A 26,982-nucleotide genomic window follows, 5' to 3' on the forward strand; every position below is an offset into this window, starting at 1 on the left:
ATTTTACATTGCAAATTGGATTCAGAGCTCCTGTGTCAACACTCCTCTAACAGCACATACTGTTACTCAGAAACCATAATTACGGCTGTAAGTTTCAGACAGTCTGCCTTCCATCTGACGCCAGAGTGGAAGGGTTTGGCGTGGAGAAAAGGAATGGATATGATGAAAATGAGGATTCATCCTGTTTTTTATCATGTAATCTCTACATTATGGACTCTCCTCTCAGCTTTAAAGGGAACGGCGGTCTTAGAGTTTGAAAATGGAAGCCATAGCTATTGTTTTTGTTAACTTTTATCCTGTCCTTTTACTTTAAAAGACTATAGACAAAAGTAAATGTGCACTTTAATCTGGAGGTATAACATATTGTCATGCCCAGTACCGGCACAAAGATATTACAAATTTTAAAATTATATTTTTAAAAAGTGGATGCCAAAAGCTGTTTGAGATGGCTGTAGCATATCATGTGGCTTGGCAGTATTCAGCTCCAGACAATGCTGAAACTTAAGCAAATACCTAATTACAAATGGACAATCACAACCGCCTGTGAAATTCACACATCCCTTTGTTAAGAATGGACCGTCAACAGAAAGGACTATAAAATGTCAGCTGATTCATCTTTCTGCTTCACCATTGACAACAGAGACATCAAAACTCAATGGGTGTTAGATGAATATGAAATGGGTCACATATTGTCTGATACAGTGTCGCAGCCCCTTCTATAAGCAGATCTCATGCCCCCTATGATCTGAGGTTTACTGCTCCCTGCCTGCTATTTAGGTAAACCTCGGGATTATAAAAAGGAACTCCTATGCTGTATTGCATGTACAAGAAGATATTAAGTGCCTCCAGGATTCTCCTTTCTTTAACTGAATAAAGTATTCATTCGGGGTGAGATTCAGGGCTGAATCTTCCAGTCGGCGTGTGGGGCGGGTCCGAAACGCGGACGTGTAAAATGATGCGTGATGACGTCAGGCGTGACTTCATCACGCGCCATGCCAATATTTTGTTCGGCGGGCGCACTCCGGAGTTGGCTGCGTGCCCGCCAAAATGTCAACGGCCTATTAAGGCCATTAAGAAAGTAATTAAACTCATTAAAAGCACTGCCCATCCAACCTTAAGGTTAGTGGGCAGTCAAAAAGCCCAAGCAGCCTTCACATTTTTCAGGAAACCTCATCCACGGGCGGGATGAGGTTTCCTGAAGCTTTTATAAAATCAATAATTTAATTTTCCCACCTTTACAAACATGTCCCAATTTGTGACACTGTCACATGAGGGGACATGTTTAAATACATTTTATACATAATTTATTAAACTCTTTTATTGTCTATTCAATATCCCCGAGGCAGCTCCGTGCCTCAGGGCGATTGCTGCGCTCTTTCACGTGCATGCGTGAGCACTACCGGCTGCGCGTTACACTGGGCAGGCCTTAATTGGCCCGCCCGCATAAAATGGTGGCATGCGGGCGGCAATCGGCTCCATGCCCGCCCCCACCTGCTCCCACTCCCGCCCGCCATAGGAAAAATCCAGTCCTAAATAAACAGATCGCTCATTTAAACCAAGTAAATGAACAGTACACAATATAATACAGTGAATCATAAAGCTCATTATTCTCCACAATACATAAAATAATAAATACTTTACTCATTTTCTCTCTGGACATAGACTTTAAAACAGAAGCTAGTTTCTTATGCTGCTAAACTTGTCACAAGTTTGAACCTGACCTGCTTCTGCACTGGCTGATATGAACTTAAACACAGAACTCTCCTGTTGGCTAAAAGTAGGCCATACATCTGAAAACTGATTATTTACTGCCATAAAATTACCCCAGATGTATTATTTAACATCCACTGAAGATACAGTGAAACAAAGGGAAGAATTTTCTCCCCATCGGAGGGGCTGAGTGGGAGTGGGCACAGGCGGGCGTGGGCGGGCGCACAGTTGACCGCCGCCCATGATCGGCTGTGCGCCACTATTTTATGTGGGTGGACCAATTAAGGCCCGCCCAACGTGACGCGCGCCCGGTAGCACTCAGCGCTAACTGTGCAGGTGGAGGGAGAGCCAGGGCCTGCGCTCTTTTGCGCATGCGCGCGGAAGAGCACAGAAATCTCCCTGAGGCATGGAGCTGTCTCAGGGAGATTAATTTGATTGTGAAAAATGGAAAAAAAGAATTTTAAAAATTGTTCAGACATGTCCCCTCATGTGACAGTGTCACATGAGCTGGGATATATCTATGAATTTTAATAAAAATTTTTATTAAAGTTATAAACCCTTCCTGAAACCTCATCCTGCCTCTGGATGAGGTGCCATGAAAAATGCCTGGGCTCTTTGTCTGCCTGCCAACCCTAAGGTTGGATGGGCAGCCCTGACAAGTACTTCAATTAGTTAATAAATGGCCTTAATAGGCCTTTGACAGTTTGGCGGGCATGCAGCTGACTCCGGTGTGCGCCCGCTGAACTGAAGATTGGAATGACGCGTGGTGACGTCAGGACGCACGCCCAATGTCACCGCATGTCATTTTATGCGTCAGTGTGCGGGCATACAGTGCTTGCAAAGCCGTATTAAAGCTGCAACCATTGAGTCTAGTTAGCACATAAACTTCCAAGTAAATTGGAATCAGTCAATTTGGCAGACTAAAAACCTAACCTAAAATTTCCCTGTCTGAATTACTGAGCACCACACCATAAGATGCTTTGGCTCAATGCCAGCACTCTCACCTCTGAGTCAAAAGGCTGTGTATTCAAGCTGCACTGCAGAGATTTTAGCACATAATCCAAGCTGATACTTCAGGACAGTTCTGAACACGTTGGTGTAATTTTGGAGATGGCGTCTTTCGCATTACCCAAGGCCCCATCTACTTTCTCAGGTGGACGTTAAAAGATCCTGTGATACTATTTGGGGAAGAGCAGGGAGCTTTCCTGATGATCTGTCCAACATTTCCCCCAATCAACACCTCCAAAAGCAGATAACCTGGTCATTTTTCTCAATGCTGTATGTACAATCTTGCTGTAGGTGTTCTCCTGCATTACAGTTTCCACACATCCAAAGTGCTTCATTGGCTTTGAAATGCATTGGAACATACTGAGATTATGAAATGCATCATATAAGTGAAAATTATTCCATACTTTTTACCCACTGAGGCATCTGGCCAAATCCTTTAATTAGATATTGAAATTCATAACTGCAAAACAATAGTGTTCCTTCAACAGTTTACCAGCTAATTGTGTAAACATCTGCATTCTTGTTAAATTGGAAGCAAATCCAAGTACAATGAATACTAAATGGCCACTGCCCTGATGAGAAGTGTTTGTCACGTCTTTATTTGTGGAGCAAGAGCTAGGCAAGGGCAGCCATGCAACAGCATCACATGGAAGTGTTTGATGAGATCTAACAAAAACCTTTGTTTGCACATACATGTGAAAAGCTTTGTCCAACGCAAAGATAACCCCCCCCGCCGCACCCCCCCCCTCCGCCAGCCATTCTCATCAGTAATGAGGATTCTGATTACTGTAATCCCAAGAATGCAGCACAATGAGTGACAACACTTCCAAGCCGTTAGAAATGCCAGAATCACAAGTGTAAGGCAGCCCCCAGCAAGCCTGCACTTCAGAAATTTAGATGCTGCTAAAGAATAATCTGATTGCACAATTCAATGTTTCTCATTAATTAACATGAGCAAGTAGAAGTGAGAAAGGCCAGTTATGGTTCCACAGGTTCCAACAGCAATGTGCCTGTTGCCATGCTCCATTGGCTCTTCTTCATGTGTGAGCATTGAGGAAGCAGTTTTGATCCGTGAGGGGTTGGGGGTCGGGGTGGGGGTGGGGTGGGGGGGTTGGGGAGCATGTCTTTATCTTGCTGTACTGCCCAGATTTCAGTGGCAGTTGCTGTAATGTAGAAATGTCTACAGCTTCCAAAAGGTACCAAGGACCCACTAAACTCCTCCTGGTTTACCCATACATTAAAATAGGGAACAAAAAAATTGCAAATGTTGGAAACTCCTTGGAGGTCAGGCAGTGAGTGGAGTGAGCAGATTGTTCATGTTTTAGATATGAATCTTTCATAAAACTGTGAGAGACTACAAGCGGAACTTTCAATTTCAGGAGGAGCATAAATTTGGAAGTACCACATCAGTTGTCAATTACACAAAATTTTCCCATTATCTCTCCTATTGTCACATGTTATCATTGGCCTGAATCTGCGGCTCGGTGAGTAGGGGGCAGGGCCCACTCGCTGAGGTGTAAAATGACGGGGGGGTGACATCGGGTGGGCGTCCCGACGTCACTGGACATCATTTAGATTTTCAGTTTGGCAGGTGCACAGCTGCCTTGGCTGCGCAGCAGCCGAACTGTCAAAGGCCTATTAAAGCCATATAAAAAGGCAATTGAGCAATTACCTGAGCTGCCTGTCCAACCTTAAGGTTGGCGGCAGGCGAAGAGCCCAGGCAGCCTCCACATTTTTCATGGAACCTCATCCATGGGCAGGATGAGGTTTCATGAATGATTTTAAATTTTCACACAAAATTTTATTAAAATTAATGCCCATATCCCAGCTCATGTGGCAGTTTCAGATGGGGGACATGTCATTAAAATTATTTCTCCACTTTATTAACCTTTTAAAACTTAAAACTCATCTCCCTGAGGCACAGAGGTGCCTCAGAGAGATTTCTGCGCTCTTTTGTGCGCACTCCTGACTCAGGCAACACCCCCACCCCGCCTGCACAGGGAGCGCACAGCACTCCCAGGTACGCGACACGCTGAGTGGGCCTTAATTGGCCCACCCATGTAAAATGGCGGCACGGACCCAATCGGGAGCGCGAGCGGGTCCGCGCCCACCCCCGCACAAACCCCCCAACGGGGGGGAAATTCTACCCATTAGTTCAGCCATTTAGCTGCCTGCTGTTTTCTGCCTAAGCACATTCCAGGCCACAGTGTTTTGCGACTTCCCTCATCCCCCTTTCCTGTTTCACTGTTCAAGTTAAGACACCTTCCAGTTACGACGAAGGATCCACACCTGAAATATCAGCTTAATTATTCTGTCCTCACAGGTGCTGCCTGATCTGTTTAGTGTTTTCAGCATTTTCTGTGTTTTTTATAATCTCCTGAGTCTAGAAAAGATAAATTTGCCTTGAACCCACCCTCTATGTCACCAGGGTGATTTAACACCATTATCCTTGCTCTTCACTTGGTGAGAATATATATTAATGTTTTTCACATCCCAGTCTTCTTTTTCTTTATATTTATTTTTCTGAAAATAACAAGTTGAGTTGAATCCAGCTCTAAAATCATTGAATCTTATAGTGCAGAGGGTGGCCATTCAGCCTATCATGTCCATGTTAGCTTTTTGAATGAACAGTCTAATTTAGGCCCAAACTCTGGGATTTTACTCTATAGCCCCTCAAATTCTTTCTCTAGGTGACAGAAACCCTAAAGTAGATCACCCAGTTAAGAGGGAAATTAATTTGTAAAGTGCTGGTTCAAGTAGCACTGCTTCAAACAGCACTACACAGACAACATCAATTCCCCAGGAGTGCAGACAGTGCCACAGGACGCTTCCTGTGTGACTCACACAGCATTCTTTAATGATATAAATCAAGCACTTCCTGCAGTCAGAGAATCTATATAAGCCTGTGGAGTATTATTTGAAGTGGTGCTGTGCAAAGGTTCCGGTTCTGAAAGGTTTCAGACCTGAACATTAGTTCAGTTTCTCTCTCTCCAGAAGCTGCCAGGCCTGCTGAGTATTTCCAGCATTTTCTGGTTTTGTTTTAAAACCTAAGCTGGGCATAACCTAACCCACTACTGGGTGAGTCATACTGGTAGATTTTCCTCACCAAACTCTGTATTGTTCTTAGAAATTCTATGTTGTGAAGCAGTGTCAGTAAGATTAAGAAGGCGCCAACTCATTTACTGTGGGTTCTTTAGTGGCATTAGAGGAACTGAACGATCATTATTCTATGCAGGCATTCCATTTCTCTACATGTTTGGTCTTGCAGAAATCAGCTGATCAGAACTACCTTGTGGGAGTTTGGTTGGCTGTTGCTAACAGTTCCTTACTTGTGCACTGCTGGGAGACACAGAGACTCCTTATTCTGCTGTTGTGGCTCATTCAGCAGCTTTAATTGTCACTTTGAAGGAATAGAGGAGCTATAATAAGTGTAATGTATTTTTTCTTCAGTTGTCTAAAATCACAGAGTAACTATGTGATTGCTTAAGCCCATCATAGCTTATGCTTGCTAATTAAAAAAAAATTCTCATAATGCAAAGCTTCATTTGAAGACCAGAGCCTTGGACTAAAAAGATGGCAATAATGGCCTGTCACTTGTCTTTCTTGCCACAAATGGAAAAAGCTAATAGTTTACTTTCAAATTCAATAGAACAAAGCATCTTAAACCCTTACCAAGAGGTAATTAAATACCTAGTCATACCACTTACTGATGCAAGAAAATCTTGCATGATCATGGAAATTACACTGTTATTTAAATAGGTAAAACTGTGTTCATATCAGATCCTTCATCCAACACTGTTTATGGGTTGATTTTTGTATTAAAATAACAGGAAAAGGAAGCATTTGTCTGATACTAGCACAAAACGTAATTTTCAAATTCATTGCTGCATGATTTGTTGTTACAATAATTGTGAAGTTAAAGCCAATCGCTGCTATTTATGCTGCAAGTGGTACAGCAACATCAGGCAAGGGGAAGATGCATAGTTAAGCATAGAAATCCAAAAGCTGATGCTTGAGTTGTACTGCTTTGCCATTAGCTTTGCTAAAAATGGCACCTCGCTCTCTGCCTCACCATTGACGTGTTGAATAGCTTGAAATTGCAGTACTAGGACGATAGAAACAAACCAAACTGCTCACAGAAAGTTAAGACATGTCAATTTCAGACCAAGTACCTTTTAGTGATGTGATACGTGTTAATACCAAACTGCCCACAAAAAATTAAGCCTTAACTTAATACAAAAATCAACCTGTCGGATGAAGGATATGATATGAACACAGTTTTACTCACTTAAATGACATTGCACCATGTAATTTCAGCCCAAGTGCATTTTAATGATGTGAGAAACATTAGTTACCACCAGTCAACTCTCTGGCACCAAAATTCAATTATTACAAGTATGGAGTCTCATTCCTTCAGCTTTTAATGGTTGGTGATTTTAAAAGTTTCAAATGTAAAATTAACTTCTTTTCAACTTCTCCTTTCTCTTTTTTTCTCTCTTGATTTTAATCCAGTCTTTCTTTCCCCCTCTTTATTTTTCTTTTTGTGCTTGGTTTGACAGTAAATTTACCCAGTCTAATTTACACTTCCTTCTCAATTCTTCAATCTGGTTAAGGAGATACACAGCTGCTTGCCCTGTTCACTCAGGTCACAGGTGCCCATTTCCTTTGCTCCGATGTTATCTGTTCACAATTTCAGCAGCTTGCCTGCAAAAAGTAATAATCTTGAATAAGATTAACTAATGGCAGATGTGACTGGATGCTCTGCCTCAGCAAATTATGACTCATTGTTTCTCATTCCCCTGATGGCTTAGTTGGTAAACTACTGGTGTGAACCATTCAATCTAGAAGTTGCCAAGTTTAATCCCTGGTCTGAGCTGAATTGGCTGATTTCAACTAGAGCAGTTTTAGAAGATGCGGCATATATCCTTGCTGGGGTTTGGTTTGGAGGTGAAAGTTCAGGTCAACAGTATTGCTCCCGATTGTTAGCCAGTGATACTTGCTGGAAAGTGTGACTGTCTGATGTGGGTAGCACTGGAATATCCCCACATCTTACAGTCAAATAACGCAAAAATGCCCACCATCTACAATCACAGCTGAAATATGACTCACAGTTAAGCTACCAAAGGGCAGCTGGTACCAATGAAACTATCCAGAAGGATGTCTAAAACAGGAATGTGGCCTGGAATGTTAATTAGGGATTTTTAAAAATTCATTTACGAGATGTGGGCATTGCTGACTAGGCCAGCATTTATTGCCCATCCCTAATTGACCTTGAGAAGGTGGTGGTGAGCTGCCTTCTTGAACCGCTGCAGTCCATGTGGTGTAGGCACACCACACCTTGATTGTGACATTGATTGAAGGCCTCCTTGCTGAAATTATTCACAGATGATTTGGGTAGGCAATAAATCTGCCAGTTCAGGATTCTTCAGTAGCCCTACAGCTACCATAGCAGGGTAAGTATTTTTATTAAAACACCTTGGGCTGAATTTTGCCCTTGACGGGCGGGCGGGCCCGACCGACTCGGCAGCGGACGGGCAGCCGATCACTGCCACCGCCATTTTAAGTGGGCGGGCCAATTAAGGCCCACCCAGCGGGCCACCCGACGGGAAGCGCTATGCGCTTCCTGTGCGGGCGGGGGGTGGGGGGGATTCCCCAAATGCGAGAGTGCGCTCTTTCACGGCACATCTCCCTGAAGCTAAATGGTGCCTCAGGGAGATCGCTGAAAGGTTCTCAAAGTTTAAAAATAGAAAAATAAAAAAATCATTAACATGTCCCCCTCATGTAACAATGTCACATAAGATGGGACATGTTAATAATGTGCACAAAAACTTCATTAAACTTTTTTAAAGCTGACATGAAACCTCATCCCGCCAGTGGATGAGGTTTGTTAAAAAATCACTTACCCGCCTTCCCGTTGGGCCCATGCGCCGAGCCGAAGTTCACACGGGCTCCTCAAAATTGGTGTCAATTGCAGAGTTAATGGCCTTCACAAGGCCTTTAATTAATGACGGGCGCGTGTCCCGCTGCACAGTGTGCCCGCCCACCTAAGTATTGCAATGCCGCGCACTGATGTCAGTACGCTTGCGCAACATTTTAAGCGCTGATGTGCGGACTCTGCCACACGGGCGTCAGCCAGAAAATTCAGCCCCTTGTTGCAGAGCCAGTGATGCTTATCCATTGGCATTGTGATTGTCCCCCAAACTCTCATACCAACCTCTTCTCTAGGGCAAGCTGCTTTAGGATGAGGCTTCTTGCTTTGGATGTGTGCTGTTTGTTTAGTGCTGAGTCTGGGCAGACCCAGATCAATTTTCATCCCAAAATGCCTTCAGGAAAATAGAAAATTAGAAGGAAAATGGGCTTAATGTTCAATAATACTTAGATATTACTTTTTTGTCGCCATCTGTCTTGCTCCTTCAGTTTTTCTGTCCCTCCCGGCCAGAGGAGCTAAATTGCTCATTAGTGAATGCCACATGCAAATGTGAATCAAAAATCTTCTGGCTAATTATAACTTTCTAGTCTTATAAGCCAGTTCACTGAAACTTTAATTTTACAATAAAACCTCAACCTCAGATGGGAGACATTTGGCACACAAATTCAGAAAATAAACACTTCATCTGTTTGTCCTCTCAATGTTCGGGTGTGTCTCTTAGACTCTTCAATAAATTGTAACCAGAAACACTGACATTTCTTTTTTCCGATACCTTTCACTTACTAACTTTGTTGGAAAACAAAATCCTTCTTCCAGGCATCAGAAAAATTAAATTACTCCCAAACTGATAGTTATGATTGATTCCAGTGACCTATCAGAAATACAGGAGGTGTATCAAACCCTGAAAGACAATCTTTCAGGTAAAAAGTGATCATTCACACATACTTAATACTGAATAGCTTTACTCGATCTCCTGCATCCACTGGCTGTAATTAATAGCATACATTATATATTAATTACACTGAGACTGATACTTAACAGTAGGACAAGCTTTGCTGATGGTAGTGGGGTAAATTAATCTTTTTGTCCAGCTCAGCTTGGCATGAAAATCATCAAGAAAAAATAGAGCTTTTCTCTACATTTGGTACATGTCTCCTATCCAAAATTGTATCTCTCCCATATTGTATGCATTTAATGTGCGTCTAGTGCAAGAGTTTTACTGTTGTGTATTGCCCCAGTTAAAATTACTCTCTTTTGAAGAAATCACTGTAAAACTTTCAAATGAAATTTGCAGTTCTGTGTATATTTATTATATTTATTTTATATTTTCACCTTTATTAGTGTCTCCTGGCACCTTTCCCCTAAGCAGATTGAACTGCCAAATAACATGCTCTCAAGAGCTCTGCCGATGTTTTGGTTGCTGTTTAAAAATAAGGGGGTCGCCCATTTAAAACAGAGATGAGGCAAAATATTTTCACTCAGAGAATCGTGAGTATTTGGAACTTTCTTCCTGAAAAGGTGGTGGAAGCAGAGTCTTTGAATATTTTTAAGGCAGAGGTGGATAGGTTCTTGGTAAGCAGGAGGGTGATAGGTTACTGGGGGTAGGCGGGATGCAGATTTCAGGTTACTATCAGATCAGCCTTGATTTTATTAAATGACAGAGCAGGCTTGAGAGGCTGAATGACCTACTCCTGCTCCATGTTCATGGGGAGAATTTTCTGTTTGGCGTGCAGGGGTGGCCCCATATGCCAATGCGTAAAATGACGCACGGTGATGCCGGGCGTGCGACCCGATGTCACCGCACGTCATTCCGATCTTCCGTTTGGCAGGCACACACCAGAGTCAGCTGCGCGCCCGCTGAACTGTCAAAGGCCTGTTAAGGCCATTAATAAACCAATTAAAAATATTGACAGGGCTGCCCGTCCAACCTGGCAGGCAGGCAGACGAAGCACCCAAGTGGCTTCGCATTTTTCATGAAACCTCATCCACAGGCGGGATGAGGTTTCATAAAGGCCTTATAACATTAATAAATATTTTTGGAGCATTTGAAAAACATGTCCCAGCTCATGTGATGTTGTCACGAGGGGACTTGTGTAAATGATTTTTTAGGTTCTTTATTTAAAGTTCACATTATGAAATTAATCTCCTCCAGGCAGCCCCATGCCTCAGGGAGATTTCTGCGCTCTTAAACGCACATGCGCGAAAGAGCGCAGGGCCAGACTCTCCCTCCTCCCCCGCCCACACAGGGAGCACTGAGCACTTCTGGGCACACATCACACTGGGCGGGCCTTAATTAGCCCAACCCCGCCAAATGGCGGTGCACAGCCGATCGCAGGTGGCGATCGGCTCTGCGCCCACTCCCGACTGGCCCACCCGACAGGGAGAAAATTCTCCCCCATATGTTCGTATTTTAATTTTTCATGGCGTCACTGGCTAGGCCAGCATTTATTATCCATCCCTAATTGTCCTTGAGAAGGTAGTGCTGAGCCACCTTCTTGAACTGCTGCAGTCCATGTGGTGTAGGTACACCCAGAGTGCTGTTAGGAAGGGAATTCCAGGATTTTGACCCAGCCACAGTGAAGGAACAGCGATATATTCCCAAGTCTGGATGGCGTGTGGCTTGGAAGGAAATTTAAAGGTCGTAGTGTTCCCATACATCTGTTGCCCTTGTCCTAGGTGGTAGAAGTCGCAGGTTTTGAAGGTGCTGTCTTACCAGAGAGATTCCCACCTGCACCAATTCCCAAGTTAGCACTCGCACCTTGTCGCACTCAAGCCTCATCACACTCTGTGCTCCCAGTGTCTGGAGACGCTGTGTGTTACACTGCATGAAGTGCATGAGAGAGGCCTCAGGTGGTTGGCATTTGGTTATAACTTCTTCTTTCTCAATTAGTTTCTTCAACATCTCCCCTCCTTCTTGGATAGCCATATAACAGATCACAGATTTCAGCCTGTATGCTGCCATTCATGAAACTTGTACTTAACAGGTAAATGCATTAGCTACCATGGTCCTGGCCACAGAGATCAAAACACCCTGTCGACTGTGGTTCAGGTGGTAACACCCTCACCTATGAGTCAGGAGGTGGTGACCTGAGTATAAAAATCTAGGCTGACACTCCAGTGCAGCACCGACAGTGCCGCACTGTTGGATGTGCCGTCTTTCAGATGAGACATTTAACTGAGGCCCTGTCTGCTTCTCGAGTGATTGGAAAAGTTCCCATGGTACTATTTCAAAGAAAAGCGAGGAGCTAGAACTAGTGTCCTGGACAATTTATTCCTTTATCAAAATATGAAGGATAGAATACTGAGTCATTACTGTTTTTGGGAGCTTGCTGTGTGCAAATGGGCTGCCATGTTTCCTACATTACAACAGTGACAACACGCCAAAGTACTTCATTGGCTGTAAAATGTTTTGAGATGACTTGAAGTCGTGAAAAGCACTATAGAAATACACTATTTTTTTCTTTTGTTCAAGAATAATGTCCAGTATCTGTTGAAGGACATTAGAACGGGAGTAGATCTTTGAGCCTGTTCTGTCATTCAGTTAAATCATGGCTGATCAAATTTTGGTTCTGTAACTCTTAACATCCTTGCCCAAAAAAAGCTATCAATCTTAGTTTTGAAACCAGCTGGAGCAGCAGTTAGGGATGGGATTACTTTCACTTTTGTACCCCTATCATATGGAGGGGGGGAAATCAGCCAGGATCCCCAGTGCTAATCATCTAGTGACAGCTGCTGGAAAGTACATACATATGGAAATTGGGCAAGAAGAGGGCCAGGCTCAGGTAGTTTCAAATATTTGACCAACATTCACTTTCTGGATTCATGTTCCTCGAAAACTATCGAGGAAACCATACATATGCTGGAAATCGGAAATAAAAATAGCAAACTGCAAATGCACAGCAGACCAGTCAGCGTCTGTAAAAGGAAACTACATTATCACAATTTGTGTGTCTGATGGAGAGTACAAACTAAAATCTGTCCTTTTATAGTTAAGCATTTGCAACGTTATCTGTTTTAATTTCAATGTTTCTTTAGTACCATTTGAATCGGGACCGAGCTCACACCTAACCTAAGTACAAGATCAGATTTTGGATTATCCAATTTCAAACAGAATGTAGCTCTTATCACAAGATAGGCTGAGCTTTCAAGACTGGATCCTACAATTCAGATGATTGGATCCATGGCTTCAATATGTTGACACTCTGAAATTTAGCTCTAGAGGGCAGAACCAATAGGAAATGGGAGAAACTGGCTTCCACTATCCAAATTACCAAGGCCAGGATTTTCAGCTTGGGCGTGCGTTCCCGACATCATTGCGCACTCGTGCGATATTTTGGTTGGCAGGCGTGCGCGAGAGTCAGCAGCGCACCCGCCGACAATTAAGAGGTCTATTAAGGCCCTTAAGCAGCTCATTAAGTAGATTTCTTCACTGCCCTTCCAACTGTTCAGTTGGTGGGAGGGCGAATAGGCCAAGCGGCCTTTGCATTTTTGCAAAAACCCATCCTCGGGCAGGATGAGGCTTCCAGCAATGAATAATAAAAAATAAAATTTTTTTGGAACTCATTTTTAACATATCCCTCTTCATGTGACTGAGTCACATGTGGAGACATGTTTAAATTATTTATGAAAACTTCATTTTTTATTTTTAAAATCTTCAGCTCCCTGAAGCAGCTCTGTGCCTTCAGGGAGCTTTCAGTGAGCGCACCCTGCGCAAGCATAAACTTTATCGCGCGCCCTTTTCCCGCCCCCACTCTGGCAGCGCTGATTGGCCAGCCAGCCAGCATGAAATCGCGGTTGGGGCCTGATCGCAGGCGGTGGACCGTTTCACGGCCGCTCCCGAGTCCGCCCGCCACACCACCCGATGAGGGGAAAATCCTGCCCTGTAGGTGAAAGCTGAGATTTCATTCCAAACCCTAACCCTTCTCAGAATTTTACTTCACGTTGAAAGATCTTTTGGAGGTCTTTGAAGTTGTTTGGTACCAGTGCAGGAATTTTAAACCCTCCACAACGGGTGAGGGAGGGTCAGGGTCAAAGCTAAATTGTCAAATTTGGGAATCCCAGCCCCAATAAGCCACAAACCTGCTTCCATTTTAACAGGGGGGGGTGGTGGTGGTGGTGGTGGTGGAGGGGGAGTGAGATTGTGGGGCCCCCAAGTTACTTGCTCTGGAGAGGTGCATCATAATTATAATGTCCAAGAAAAGCTCCATTCGTGATTTTTTGGCAACAATTTGAATTTAATGCCACTTATACTGGCTTCCCAGGTCCCAGGAAATCCAACAGCTAAAGGGAGGCAGCAGCAGCCAGAACAAGCAGGAAGACACTGCTTGAGGCCTGGAGGTGCAGGTTTGCTTGCCCCACCTTCTCAAGCAAATCTTCTACCATGATCAGTTGACCTCATTTCTCCCTTACTCCTGATTACTGGTTTGATTCCCTCCCTTCCCTTCTGCTCCACTATTTTCTGGTCTCTCCTCCTTTCCAGTTACTGGTATGACTTCGCTACCTCCCCACCCACCACTGGTATGACTCCTCCCTCCCCACCCACCACCAACCTGATTACCAGGAACCATCCCTAATGGTCTTCTGCTATGGTCTCGGTTGCTGGTTATTCCATCTGGCAGCCTGTCAATGTTGTCAGCTGCCAGGCAAGAATGAAGTTAAAAGATGCTATTAAGATTGGCAGGATCTCTACGTTTCAGAATGGCTGGGCTACCATCCCTCAAATGCACTCCCCTACCATCCCCTACATATTGGGATCATTTAGGAAGAAATAGTAAAAATGGTACATGAACATGGAGTATAAAATATTCTTGTGTGATGTCCATCAAGTGACTGAGGAAAATTTCTGCTCAGTGTTTTAGACTAATTAGTCACTATTTTCTGTCATTATGAGGTCCACCGCATTTCAATCATCCATTTGCAAGAACTGCTCCATTTTATTTCTTGAGTACTATAATGTTACAATGTAAGATGCACAGTCTTCATTAGACTATGGGTAAAAATAATACTTTCCCATATATTGGCCCATCTGTACTGGTCTATCACAGTAATCAGATGACATAATGAGAAAAATTGATTGTACTTTTACTGGTGCTTTCATCCATTATGCCTTTGTTCTAATAATCTTTCATTACTAACAAAGCACATGTTTATTTGAGTAAGTAGCAGTCTACCTCAGCACGATTACCTTGGTGAAAATTTCTTCTATTCTTACTGACAGAAATTCATGTTTCAATTTGAACATCCCTTCTGGTTGTACTGTACTCACAGGAAGACCACAGGGGTTCAGAACGGTGTTTGTAACAATTTCCACTCAGCTGACTTTCCACTGCTGTTTATTGCCTTGGGATTTTCCCTTTGCATGAATGAACCTTTTTTTTAAATTAATGAATTTGTTTGCTTGCTGCTTATCTAATGCAGTAATTGTTGGCGACATGCCAGCAGAGTAATGTTGCTGATGAATTCTGGCAGAGCATTCTAACGTTCTTCCCTTCCTCTACCCCACTGAGGTTGGAAATTAGTTGCTGTAAATAGAAACTTGCTGTAAGGTGCTCGTTTCTTTTCATTTTTCTCTCCCTTCAAAAACTAGTCATTTAGGAGGCAGGCTCCCCAAGACTATTGTCAGTGTTCCTGCTGTGTCTAGTAAACAGCAGGTAATTTCAAGCAATAAGACAAATACTTACTCTCATTTATTTGACTGTGACAATATAGCCCTCTAATAAGACAAAGGAGCAGAAATTAGGCCATTCGGCCCATCGAGTCAGCTCCGCCATTCAATCATGGCTGATAAGTTTCTCAACCCCATTCTCCCGCCTTCTCCCCGTAACCTTTGATCCCCTTACCAATCAAGAACCTATCTATCTCGGACTTAAATACACTCAATGACCTGGCCTCCACAGCCTTCTGTGGCAATGAATTTCATAGATTCACCACTCTCTGGCTAAAGATGTTTCTCCTCATCTCTGTTCTAAAAGGTCTTCCCTTTTCTCTGAGGCTGTGCCCACGGGTCCTAGTCTCTCCTACTAATGGAAACATCTTCCCCACGTCCACTCTATCCAGGCCTTTCAGTATTCTGTAAGTTTCAATCAGATCCCCCCTCATCCTTCTAAACTCCATCGAGTATAGACCCAGAGTCCTCAAACGTTCCTCATATGTTAAGCCTTTCATTCCTGGGATCATTCTCGTGAACCTCCTCTGGACCCTCTCCAGGGCCAGCACATCCTTCCTGAGATACGGGGCCCAAAATTGCTCACAATATTCTAAATGTGGTCTGACCAGAGCCTTATAAAGCCTCAGCAGCACATCCCTGCTTTTATATTCTAGTCCTCTCGAATTAAATGCCAACATTGCATTTGCCTTCCTAACTACCAACTCAACCTGCAAGTTAACCTTAAGAGAATCCTGGACTAGGACTCCCAAGTCCCTTTGCACTCCAGATTTCTGAATTCTCTCCCCTTTTAGAAAATAGTCTATGCCTCTATTCTTCCTACCAAAGTGCATGACCTCACACTTCCCCCTGTTGTATTCCATCTGCCACTTCTTTGCCCATTCTCCTAACCTATCCAAATCCTTCTGCAGCCTCCCCGCCTCCTCAATACTACCTGTCCCTCCACCTATCTTTGTATCATCTGCAAACTTAGCCAGGATGCCCTCAGTTCCTTTATCTAGATCATTAATGTATAAAGTGAAAAGTTGTGGTCCCAACACTGACCCCTGCGGAACTCCACTAGTCACCGGCCACCATCCTGAGAAGGACCCCCTTATCCCCACTCTCTGCCTCCTGCCAGACAGCCAATCTTCTATCCAAGCTAGTACCTTGCCTCTAACACCATGGGCTCTTATCTTACTGAGCAGCCTCCTGTGCGGAACCTTGTCAAAGGCCTCCTGGAAGTCCAAGTAGATAACATCCATTGGCTCTCCTTTGTCTAACCTACTCTTTACCTCCTCAAAGAATTCTAACAGATTTGTCAGGCAGGACCTCCCCTTGATGAAATCATGCTGACTTTGCCCGATTTTACCATGCACTTCCAAGTATTCTGAAATCTCATCCTTAATAATGGACTCTAAAATCTTACCAACGACCGAGGTCAGGCTAATCGGCCTGTAATTTCCCGTCTTTTGCCTCACTCCCTTTTTAAACAGGGGGGTTACATTAGTGATTTTCCAGTCCTCTGGGAACCTCCCTGACTCCAGTGATTCCTGAAAGATCACCACTAACGCCTCCACTATCTCTTCTGCTATCTCCTTCAGAACTCTGGGGTGTAATCTATCTGGTCCAGGTTATTTATCCACCTTCAGACCTTTCAGTTTTCCTAGCACCTTCTCCTTGGTAATGGCCACCATACTCACCTCTGCCCCCCGACTTTCTTGAACTTTGGGGATGTCACTCGTGTCTTCCACTGTGAAGACTGACGCAAAGTACCTATTCAGTTCCTCCGCCATTTCTTTGTTCCCCACTACTACTTCTCCAGCGTCATTTTCCAGTGACCCAATGTCCACTTTTGTCTCTCTCTTACCCTTTATATATCTAAAAAAACTCTTGCAATCTTCTTTTATATTACTGGCTAGTTTGCCCTCATATTTAATCTTCTCCCTCCTTATTTCTTTTTTAGTTGTCCTCTGTTGGTCTCTGTAGGCTTCCCAATCCCCTGGTTTCCCACTGCTCTTCACCGCATTGTATGCTTTCTCTTTAGCTTTTATGCTGTCCCTGACTTCCCTTGTCAGCCATGGTTGCCTCGTCCTCCCTTTAGTATGCTTCTTCTTCCTAGGGATGAATTTTTGCTGTGTCTCCCAAATTACTCCCAGAAACTCCTGCCACTGTCTTTCCTGCTAGGCTCATCTCCCAGTCAATTCTGGCCAGCTCCTTCTTCATGCCTCTGTAGTTGCCTTTATTCAGCTGTAATACCGTTACATCTGATTCCAGCTGTTTCCTCTCAAATTGCAGGGTAAATTCTATCATATTATGGTCACTTCCTCCTAAGGGTTCCTTCACCTTAAGCTCCCTTATCAAATCTGCCTCATTACACATCACTAAATCTAGAATTGCCTGTATAAAGTGAAAAGTAATTTATCACACCATATACAAACTCGTTAACTGCATTTCCTCTCAAGAATCCAACTGGCTTTTCAAATTATGTGAATTTAGCACTCATTGGATTAACCTGAAATTACAGCCTCTCAATATATATGCATTTGGGCAAATTACGAGAGCCAAAATTCTAACATGTATGCTCTTGTAAATATGCACGTTATTTTGATGTAATGTTTTTAGAATCATTTTAATGTTGAATTCTATCTTGGTTGCATTAGAAGAGAGGTCACTATTATGCACTTGTTCTTGATAAGTTGTTATGTCATGATAACTTTAACCTGTTACATCAATAAAAGCTTGGAAAAATACATCCATTATTAAAAGCTCCAGATAAAGATTCTCCGTTTGAAGGTGGCATGCTTTACTTTCATACAGCAAGAAGCTCCAGCAAAACTGAGGTCATTGTGAGTCAAGCGGAAAAGCCCTCCAGTGGCTGAGTCAGAAAGAAATGGAGAGGAGAAAGGTTGTGGTTTTCAAGAGAAATCACTTAAGTGCCAGGATATCACAGCACGAGTTCCTCAGTGTAGCTTCCTCAACCCAGCCATTTTTTGCTGCTTCACAATGACTTATTTTCCATAAGTTCAGGGTTAGAGCTGTTCACTGACTATTCTACAGTGCTGAACTCCATTCATAGTGAAACAGCCCATGCTGGCCTACAACAGGACTTGGACAACATCCACCTAGGGCCAAAAGTGGCAGGTACTATCTGCACAATATGGCACTAAGTAATACCTGTCTTCAACAAGCAAAAGCCCAACCATCTCTTTCTGACCTTAAAGTGGCACCACCATTGCCCAATTGCATCCCCCACCGAATACCCCCATCCCAACTCACCACCCGGCTCCCCCATCCCTCCCCTCACCCACAACATCCAGGAGATGTTGACCAGGAAGTGAATTGAATCCTGTGATAAGCGGCTCACCTGCTGATTTTCTTATAGCTTCTCCACCATTTACAAGTACTCACCGCTCACCTGAATGACTGCAACTGCAACACTCAAGAAGGTCAATTTCCTTCCCAGCTCCATTGTGGAAGTACGTTACTATAAAGATGCAATCATTCTAAAAGAAGGTCCATTATCACCTTCTCAGGGCAACTAAGGATATACAATAAATACGGCCTTGCCTATTGTCTCCCATATAACATGAACAAATGAAAAGAGACAATCTTGTAGCATCAATACAATTTTTTGAAAAGTAAAGATGATAACAAAGTAGTTAAAATACTTATTTCATAATCCTAGCAGTGCTAATTCCATGCATTAACCAGCTAACATTTCAAACCACTTATAAAGAATTAATTGCTGGTTCTCATCTGAACCCCTAATGATGGACTGTCCCAAGGTACAAGAGCCTCAAAGTTGGCTCATGGAAGTTTGTTTCTTGTTGGCTGGGAAGAAGCAACATTCACAATAAAGACTAATCATGCGTGGTTATTTGCCCACCCTCCAAGTTATGGGAAATTAGAGAGAGAATAAAGAGAGGATAATTGACTTGATGCCAAACCATTATTAACCTTCTGAAGATCCACTGACAGAATTAGACTTGCTGTTACTGTTCAAGAAAAGATTGAGAGGGAACAAGATTCAGATTTTTAAAATGTTGACAAATGATTTTAAGCCCAGAGGCATGGAGACAAATTTGATAAACCTTAGCTGAGACAATTTTCTTCGTACAATGAGAGGAGTAATTTTTAGTAGATTTTGGAACCTCCCTCTTGATTTTGGAACAGACCCTGAGAAAGATAGTTTATGCCGTGTTTAATAATCCCTTTAAAATGGGGATAAACAAATATGTTTCACAGAGGTTCATAATCGGATATGTACTGATAAAAGTGATCAAATACTTAACGCAGCACAGTAGTTCCAGCCCAATTTGGTCTATGGAAATACTTCTGCTAGGATACAGACTGGATTGATACACTTCCATGAGTAATCGTACATTTGATGTGTTGGAGTTTATAGATGGTTTCTTCAGAGATCAGGGAAGAATTTTTGACTTGCTCAGTTTTGAAGATTTTCCTGTGGTTAATTATATGCCCCAGGAAATAAATTGGAAAATGTTCTTGCCTCTAAACTGTAAATGATCTTTTGAAACACAGGCCAGAATTTTTCGCTCGTTGGGCAGGTGCGTGCCCGACCTGAACGAGCGTAAAATGACGCGTGATGACATCAGGCAAGCGTTCCGGTGCCATCACGCACTCGCGCGATATTCCGGTTGGCAGGCGCACATGGGATTCGGCAGCATACCCACTGACGATTAAAAGGCCTATTAAGGCCATTAAAGTAATAGTTGAATTAAAATTTTTGCTGCTTGTCCAACCTTACGGTTCGCGGGCAGGCACAAGGGCCAAGCGGTCTTTGGATTTTTTTGGAAGCCTCACCATGGGCAGGATAAGGTTTCCAACAGCTATTAAAAATTAAATAAAAATTTTAACATTTCATTAATAACATGTCCCTGCTCATGTGACAGAGTCACATGAGCAGGGACAGGTTTTTTAACATTTTAAATTCTTTATTTTTAATTTTTTAAAATCTTCATCTCCCTGAGGCAGCTCCATGCCTCAGGGAGCTTTTCCTGTGAGCACCTGTGCGCATGCACGGCGTTCCCCGCTCACCTTCCTCCCCGCCCCACACAGGCAGCGCTGAGCACTGCAGCATGGATTCCATACTGGGCGGGCCTTAAGCGGCTTCCCGACCACTCTCGCTTGCCCCCGCCAAGCCCACCCGATGAGGGCAAAATCCTGACCACAAAGATTAAATAGGTTGATTGGTCTTTACCTGTTCATGACTTTATTCTGCCTGTAATTCTACATGGGATGTTTTAGCAAATGCTCAATTCCTGTGGCTATTTGTGTTTGCTAAGATAGTTCTATTAATAAATTCCCTTAGTGATATTCATAGCATAATAGAGATGAGCAGACAGGAACCTGGATTTTCATCTTGTGAGAGATTCCACATCTTGTGAGAGATTCCACACCAAAGGTTTAGCTGGCAGATTTTGCCTGCTTGACTGGCCCTGCTGAATTTGTCAGGTCTATCTAATTTGAATATTCTGGGCAAGGAGTTGAGTTTGTCTCCTCTCTGATTTGGGGCTCTCCGGTTGGGTACGAGAAGTGACTTGCTGCTAATGGAATTAAATGTTTGTGCAGCATTAAAGGGCCCAGCAGTGTCAGTGAACTCATGTTTTGAAACCAGGGCCAGAATTTTGCCCTCGTCGGGCGGGTTCGGCAGGACCAGGTGGGGGATAGTCAGGAAGCTGACCGCCGCCCGCAATTGGCTCCGCACCGCGATTTCACGCGGGCGAGCCAATTAAGGCCCGCCCTGCATGGATCACAATCGCTGAGCGCTACCTGTGCATGCAGGGGGTGGAGGGAGAGTGGGCCTGGCACACAGTTTGTGCACGCGCGCGAGAGAGCGCTTCAATCTCCCTGTGGCACGGAGCTGCCTCAGGGAGATTGAAGCGCCTTTTAAAAAAAATAAAGACAATAAAAATTTAATGACTGTTTCACATGAGATGGGACATGTTTTTAAATTCAAAATAAAGTTTTTATTTAATTTGTATTAGCTTTAGGAAACCTCATCCCGCTCGTGGATGAGGTTTCCTTAAAAAATGTAAAGGCTACTTGACCTTTTCACCTGCCCACCAATCTTTAGGCTGGACGGGCAGCGTAAAAGTCAAGTTAATTAGCTCGTTAATGGCCTTAATAGGCCTTTCAATTATCGGCAGGCATGCAGCCAACTCCAGCACACGCCTGCCGAACAAAATATCACACGAGTGCGCAATGACGTCGGGACACATGCCTGATGTCATCACGCGTCATATTAAGCTCGTGCGTGTCGGACGCGTGCCTGCACACCGAATGTAAAATTCTGGCCCAGATGTCTAGGGGGTTTGTTATAGCGCACAGAGCCGTCATGTTTTCAGACGCTATAGTGGAAGCAATGATGTACCCATTAAGCCCATTAAGTGTTTGTGACTGAATGAAGAAGGCCTTGAAAGATACGATCCAGGTATAGTGGAAGGAGGTGTCAAGGTCATCAGTGGCAACTCTACAGCCCCGTTTTGATTCTTTTTCTTTTGCCACATGCAAGTTTGAATCTTGTTTTTCATGTTCTTGCTTTTGAACAGAGTTGTTTATTATTTTGCCACTTACATTCACTCTGGCCATATGCTTTGTTTCTTTAGTACAACCATGGCCACTCCCTTTGCCTTTGGTTCCATGATCTCTGTCATTTAATCTCTCCTGCCCTCCACCCGATCCCAGACCTTCCTTTTTGTTCTTCCTCCATCTCACCCCTTTCGTCAGCATAAAACCCATCACATTTCTACCTTCCTTCAGTTCTGAACAAGAGTCATATTCATCTCAAAACGTTAACTCTGTTTCTCTCTCCACAGATGCTGCCAGACCTGCTGAGTATTTTCAGCACTTTCTGCTTTTATTATAAATAACTGGCTAGGGTAGCTCAACAAAAATAAATGTGAAGAACATTTTGGTAGGAAGAATTGGGAGGTCACTTATTACTTGAAAGGTGTGAGTCCAGTTGGGAGAGAGGAACAAAGGGATCTCAGAGTATAAATATACCAATCACTACCAGGTTAGCAAGGCCATAAAAAAAAGTTAATCAAGCACTCAGGTGTTCTTCTAGAGGGATAGAATTGAAAAGTAGGGAAATAAACCTGTATCAAACCTTGGTAAGACCATGAGTACTGCATGCAGTTCTCATCACCACATTATAAAAAGGACATAGGGGGCTGGATTTTATGGGGCATCGGAGTCCCCATGCCCCCTCCAAAAGGTCAGGGTGAATTTGGCAAAGCTTTCGTGGGTCACCCCATAGGCATTTATTAGGCCATTAATTGGTTTAAGGGACCACCCCCATCTGCCCCTCAAGTGGCATGGTATTTGCTAATGGCATTTGGTTTCTTTTCCATTCAATTACTCAGCAGCAAGTAATTATATGAAAATAGAGGAAATGTTCACAGATAACATTCCTGGTTGTGATGACACTTGCTGGTTTGCATCAGAAGGAGGCTGAATTGCTCTTTATCAACAAGAACATTTAAGATCTTGAAAGCAATTTTTGAAACAAATACGTGCCATTTAAATCCAATTCATGTTTGGTTGCACAATTAAGTGTTTTGTGTTGTAAGAAATTTTGAACACATTTCTGTTAAGTCCCCTATTTGACAACAAGGGATTTCTGATTTGGACGTAAGGGCACAATGTTGCTGTTGGCGTGCGGGGGCAGGGGCCAACGCGTAAAATGACGTGCGATGACATCGTGCATCATTTCGATATTTCGTTCGGCGGGCACGCGCCAGAGGTGGCTGTGCATCCGCTGAACTGTCAGCGGCCTATTAAGGCCTTTAAAAAAGCAATTAAAGTAGTTAACCACGCTGCCCATCCAACCTTTGGGTTTTCAGGCAGGCGAAGAGCCCAAGCAGCCTTCGCGTTTTTCAGGAAACCTCATCCACGGGCGAGATGAGGTTTCCTGAAGGTTTAATAAAATAAATAAATCATTTTTGTTAAATTCACAAACACGTCCCAGCTCATGTGACACTGTCACATGATGGGACATGTTTAAATAATGTTTTGCTTCCTTTATTCAAAAGTTTTATTATGAACTTAATCTCCCTGAGGCACCTCCTCCCCCTGCCCACACAGGTAGCGGAGTGCTACAGAATGCATATTATGCTGGGCGGGCCTTAATTGGCCCGCTCATGTAAAATGGCAGCGTGCAGTCGATCGCGGGCAGCGATTGGCTCCGCGCCCGACCACTTCAGCTCCCTCCTAGCCCGCCCAACCCGCCCAACATAGGTAAGGTTCAGCCCTAAGTTTCAGATCGGCAGGTAAAGGACACTATTTCCTAATTTGTCTGGAAGTGCATCCGAAGTCTGTGCATAAGAGCATATCAAAATGTTTTTCACATTCTTCCATTCCTCTTGTCTTTAACTCTCTCTCCTCTGTTTATGAACACTCTCATTTTATCACAAGCATTGACTATTTCTGTCTTTCTGTTTTCTCTGTCAAGTTTAACACCTTTTCTCCTCTATGCTTTACCTTAGCATTCTTTTGCCTTCATTCCCTTATTTCATTTTTGGCCCTTTCCTATCAGTTCAAGAAAATACATTAAGATTGGCAAAAACTTGAAGACAGATGGAAAATGGAAAATCAAGGCATAGCACTGGGCTAGATATTTTGTTGGCAGATATACTGTTAATCTTAGGAACAACTGCTCCCATTAAGAAAAGTTATTTGATTTCATTACCTTCCTGTTAAAGGGACTGGTAAGATTATTGGGGTGAGAGGGGAACAGGTTCGCCTCCTGACTGTTTACTATGTCACAACAGTGGACAAAAATGCCCTGAGTATTTGCCACTGATTGCAACAAAATACTACAAAGGGAAAATCCACCCCGCCTGGATACACAAGAAAGCAAAACTTAAACCACAAACCAGATCTGTTAAAAATAGAAAAAAAATCACAGGTTCATATAAACTAAATGAGCAAAAAGAGCATAGGACCCTTTTCACAGGATGAGAGAACAGACCTTTGTTCCTTAAACCCTGGCTCGATGCAGATTCAGGTCTGTGGAATGATTTTTTTACAACTTCTTTTAAAATTAGTAGCTTAAATATAAATGCCAGAACCTGGTGGAATTTATTATCCAAATCAGCTTTAAGACTTAGCTTCGGGATAATGAAACCAGCAGAAACCAGATCAGGTTGTGAGAACAGCAGGTGTAGCTACTTCAAATCCAGTTGAAAAGTGGGATTCAGACTTTAAGATCTGATGAAACAGCTGGAGTTGGGGCTCACAGTGAATATGAGAGCCTCTGATCCAGATGATCGTCAGGTAATGAAATTAAAACCACCCTTACAGGGATTACATCATTCAAAAAATCAAACTTAATTACCCTCAATCTCCAGAGATTTTTTTTTAATAGTCTTTTTTTATCACTCCCTATGGGGCTTTTATTTTAATTATGTCTATGACAAAAATACTGTCATTGTACTGGTCAAAATGCATCTAATTACAAATGCCACAATATATAATTACATTGTGGTATATAACCATATAAAATACCTTGCAGGTAATAGCCGCCCATCACCTAATATGCAATGGTGCTTCATGTGTTTTAAAGGAAAAGTAACAAAAATTGAAAATTAGGAAAATAATTATGATAATCATGTTAAAATAAAAATGGGAATCTGCAGCAGACTCCAGCACCTGAAAGAGAAGGACAAGTTAACAATTCAGACCTGCTGACTTTCTGATGATGGATAATTACCAATTTGGAATGGCCAATGACCTCTGTTTGTGATTTGCCAAATCAAGATGGATAGTGTCAACCACATAGTTTGGGACTGTGTCTGTACAACTGTTGCTACGTATGGCAGTCTCGATGGTAAATAGTTTGGTCAAAGATTTTCTTCCCTCTTTAGACAAAGCCATTAACGAACTGAGGTTAGAGCCTCTTTGCTGTTTATCTGCTCATCAGGTTCCTGTTAGGTAACTGTAAAAGGAAAAGGAGAAGGCCTGCAAAGTGATACAGAACCTCTTCAGAGAAATTGAGCTGCTGCAAAGGTAAATTATAATGTAGCTTCACGAAGCCGAGAGGGTCAGACGGATATCAAATAGCTTATTAGGTTATGTCCATCTGTAAAGATACACAATAAGATAAACAGTCCTGAATTGTTTGTACCTTAACTAGGGTTTTGGTTGGAAAGGTTCCTCAGGATTAGTGCCAATGAGAAACATGTCCAGTCTATTTATCAAACATCTTTATTGTAGTAAAGTATCTCATGGGGCAGGATTTTCTGGCTGTCGGGCAGGCGGGCCCGGGAGCAGCCGGGAGACGGCTCACCATGCGATTGGCCCCCGACCGTGATTTCATGCTGGCTGGCCAATTAACGGTCAGCCAGCGTAAAATGCACGCTGAGAAGCTCAGTGCTGCTGGGGTGGGGGCGAGAGGAGTGCGAGCACTAAAGTCTGCACATGCACGGGGAGTGCACACTAAAAGCTCCCTGAAGGCACAGAGTTACCTCAGGGAGCTGAAGAATTGTAGCAACAAAAATAAAGCTTTCAAAAATGAGAGAAACATGTCCCCACCTGTTTATCTTATTGTATCTTCACAGACTTTGTCACATGAACAGGGACATATTAAAAATGACATCCAAAAATGTTTATTTTTTAAATTACTATTGGAAACCTCATCCCGCCTTGGAAACCTCATCCGGCAGCAAAATATGGGTTTCAATTATTTGATTAAGAACCTTAACAGGCCTCTTAATTGTTGGTGGGTGCGCTGCTGACTCTCGTGTGCGCCCACCAATCAAAATATCATGTGAGTGCATGATGACGTTGGCATGCTCGCGCAACTTCATCACGCACTATTTTACGGCCGATCAGGTCAGGCGCGTGCCCAATCACAGGATGTAAAATCCTGCCCCAATGTGTTTCACAGGAGTGATTATCAAACAAAGCTTAATACTGAACCACATAAAGTAGATAATAAGGAGTTATTATCTATCAGAAGATTGGTCAAGGTGGTAGGTTTTAAGCAGCGTTTTGAAGGAGGAAAGAAAGAGGGGGCCACCAATGGTGGAGTGAAGAAAAGCAGGTTTGCGCAAGAGGCCAGAATTGCAGGATCCTCAAAGGCACCCTCAGAGTCTGAGTTGATGCCTGGTGTAATGTGTCACAGTTAGGACCCAGGTGGAGGGAGGGTCAAAAGCCAGTTTGATAGGCTATGTAGATAGAAGGCTGTAATGCATCAGTTTTCTAGTGTCATCTGGCATGGATGATATTTATACTAAATTTCTATATGTTGCCTTAGGAAGCAGTGAGTGGCAGAAATGGTTCTGGTAATAGGAATGAAACCAACTCCAGGACATTGCCTTGGAACTGAATATTTGTGGTCAGGTTTGTATTTGAACATGGAATATTCTTGGTGATCCACGACCATACTTGTTTTTCAAGAAAGGTAGTTTCCTATTGCGACCAGAAAGACTTCACTGCAACATGCACCCTTCCAACTGCTCAAGCTCCACTCTATAAAAACTTAAACTCAAGCATTTTTCCACTATCCTTGAAAACACCATTAACTCTTTGTCTACTAATGCACTGAATTCAAAATCCTTGGCCCGATCTACAAATCCCATTGCCTTTGTTCTGCTTCTGCCTACCCCACTGCCTCCTCCAGGCCAACTTACACCCTCCATGTTTCTGACACTGGATGGCATTA

At 43.2% G+C, this 26,982-nt stretch overlaps 1 protein-coding gene and 1 long non-coding RNA gene across 2 annotated transcripts in view; both read left to right on the plus strand.

The window, feature by feature from the left end:
* nmnat2 (nicotinamide nucleotide adenylyltransferase 2) overlaps positions 1–26,982 on the plus strand; it is a 326,699-nt gene that overhangs the window by 247,828 nt on the left and 51,889 nt on the right. The gene's annotated exons all lie outside the window — the stretch shown is intronic.
* On the plus strand, positions 5,641–26,642 carry LOC144692476 (uncharacterized). The gene is made up of 3 exons (XR_013579324.1): positions 5,641–5,796; positions 25,240–25,325; positions 26,575–26,642. It is a non-coding gene; the product is annotated as an uncharacterized LOC144692476 (long non-coding RNA).

Source organism: Cetorhinus maximus, chromosome 17 (genome assembly GCF_964194155.1).
Source record: "Cetorhinus maximus chromosome 17, sCetMax3.hap1.1, whole genome shotgun sequence".
Taxonomy (NCBI): Eukaryota; Metazoa; Chordata; class Chondrichthyes; order Lamniformes; family Cetorhinidae; genus Cetorhinus; species Cetorhinus maximus.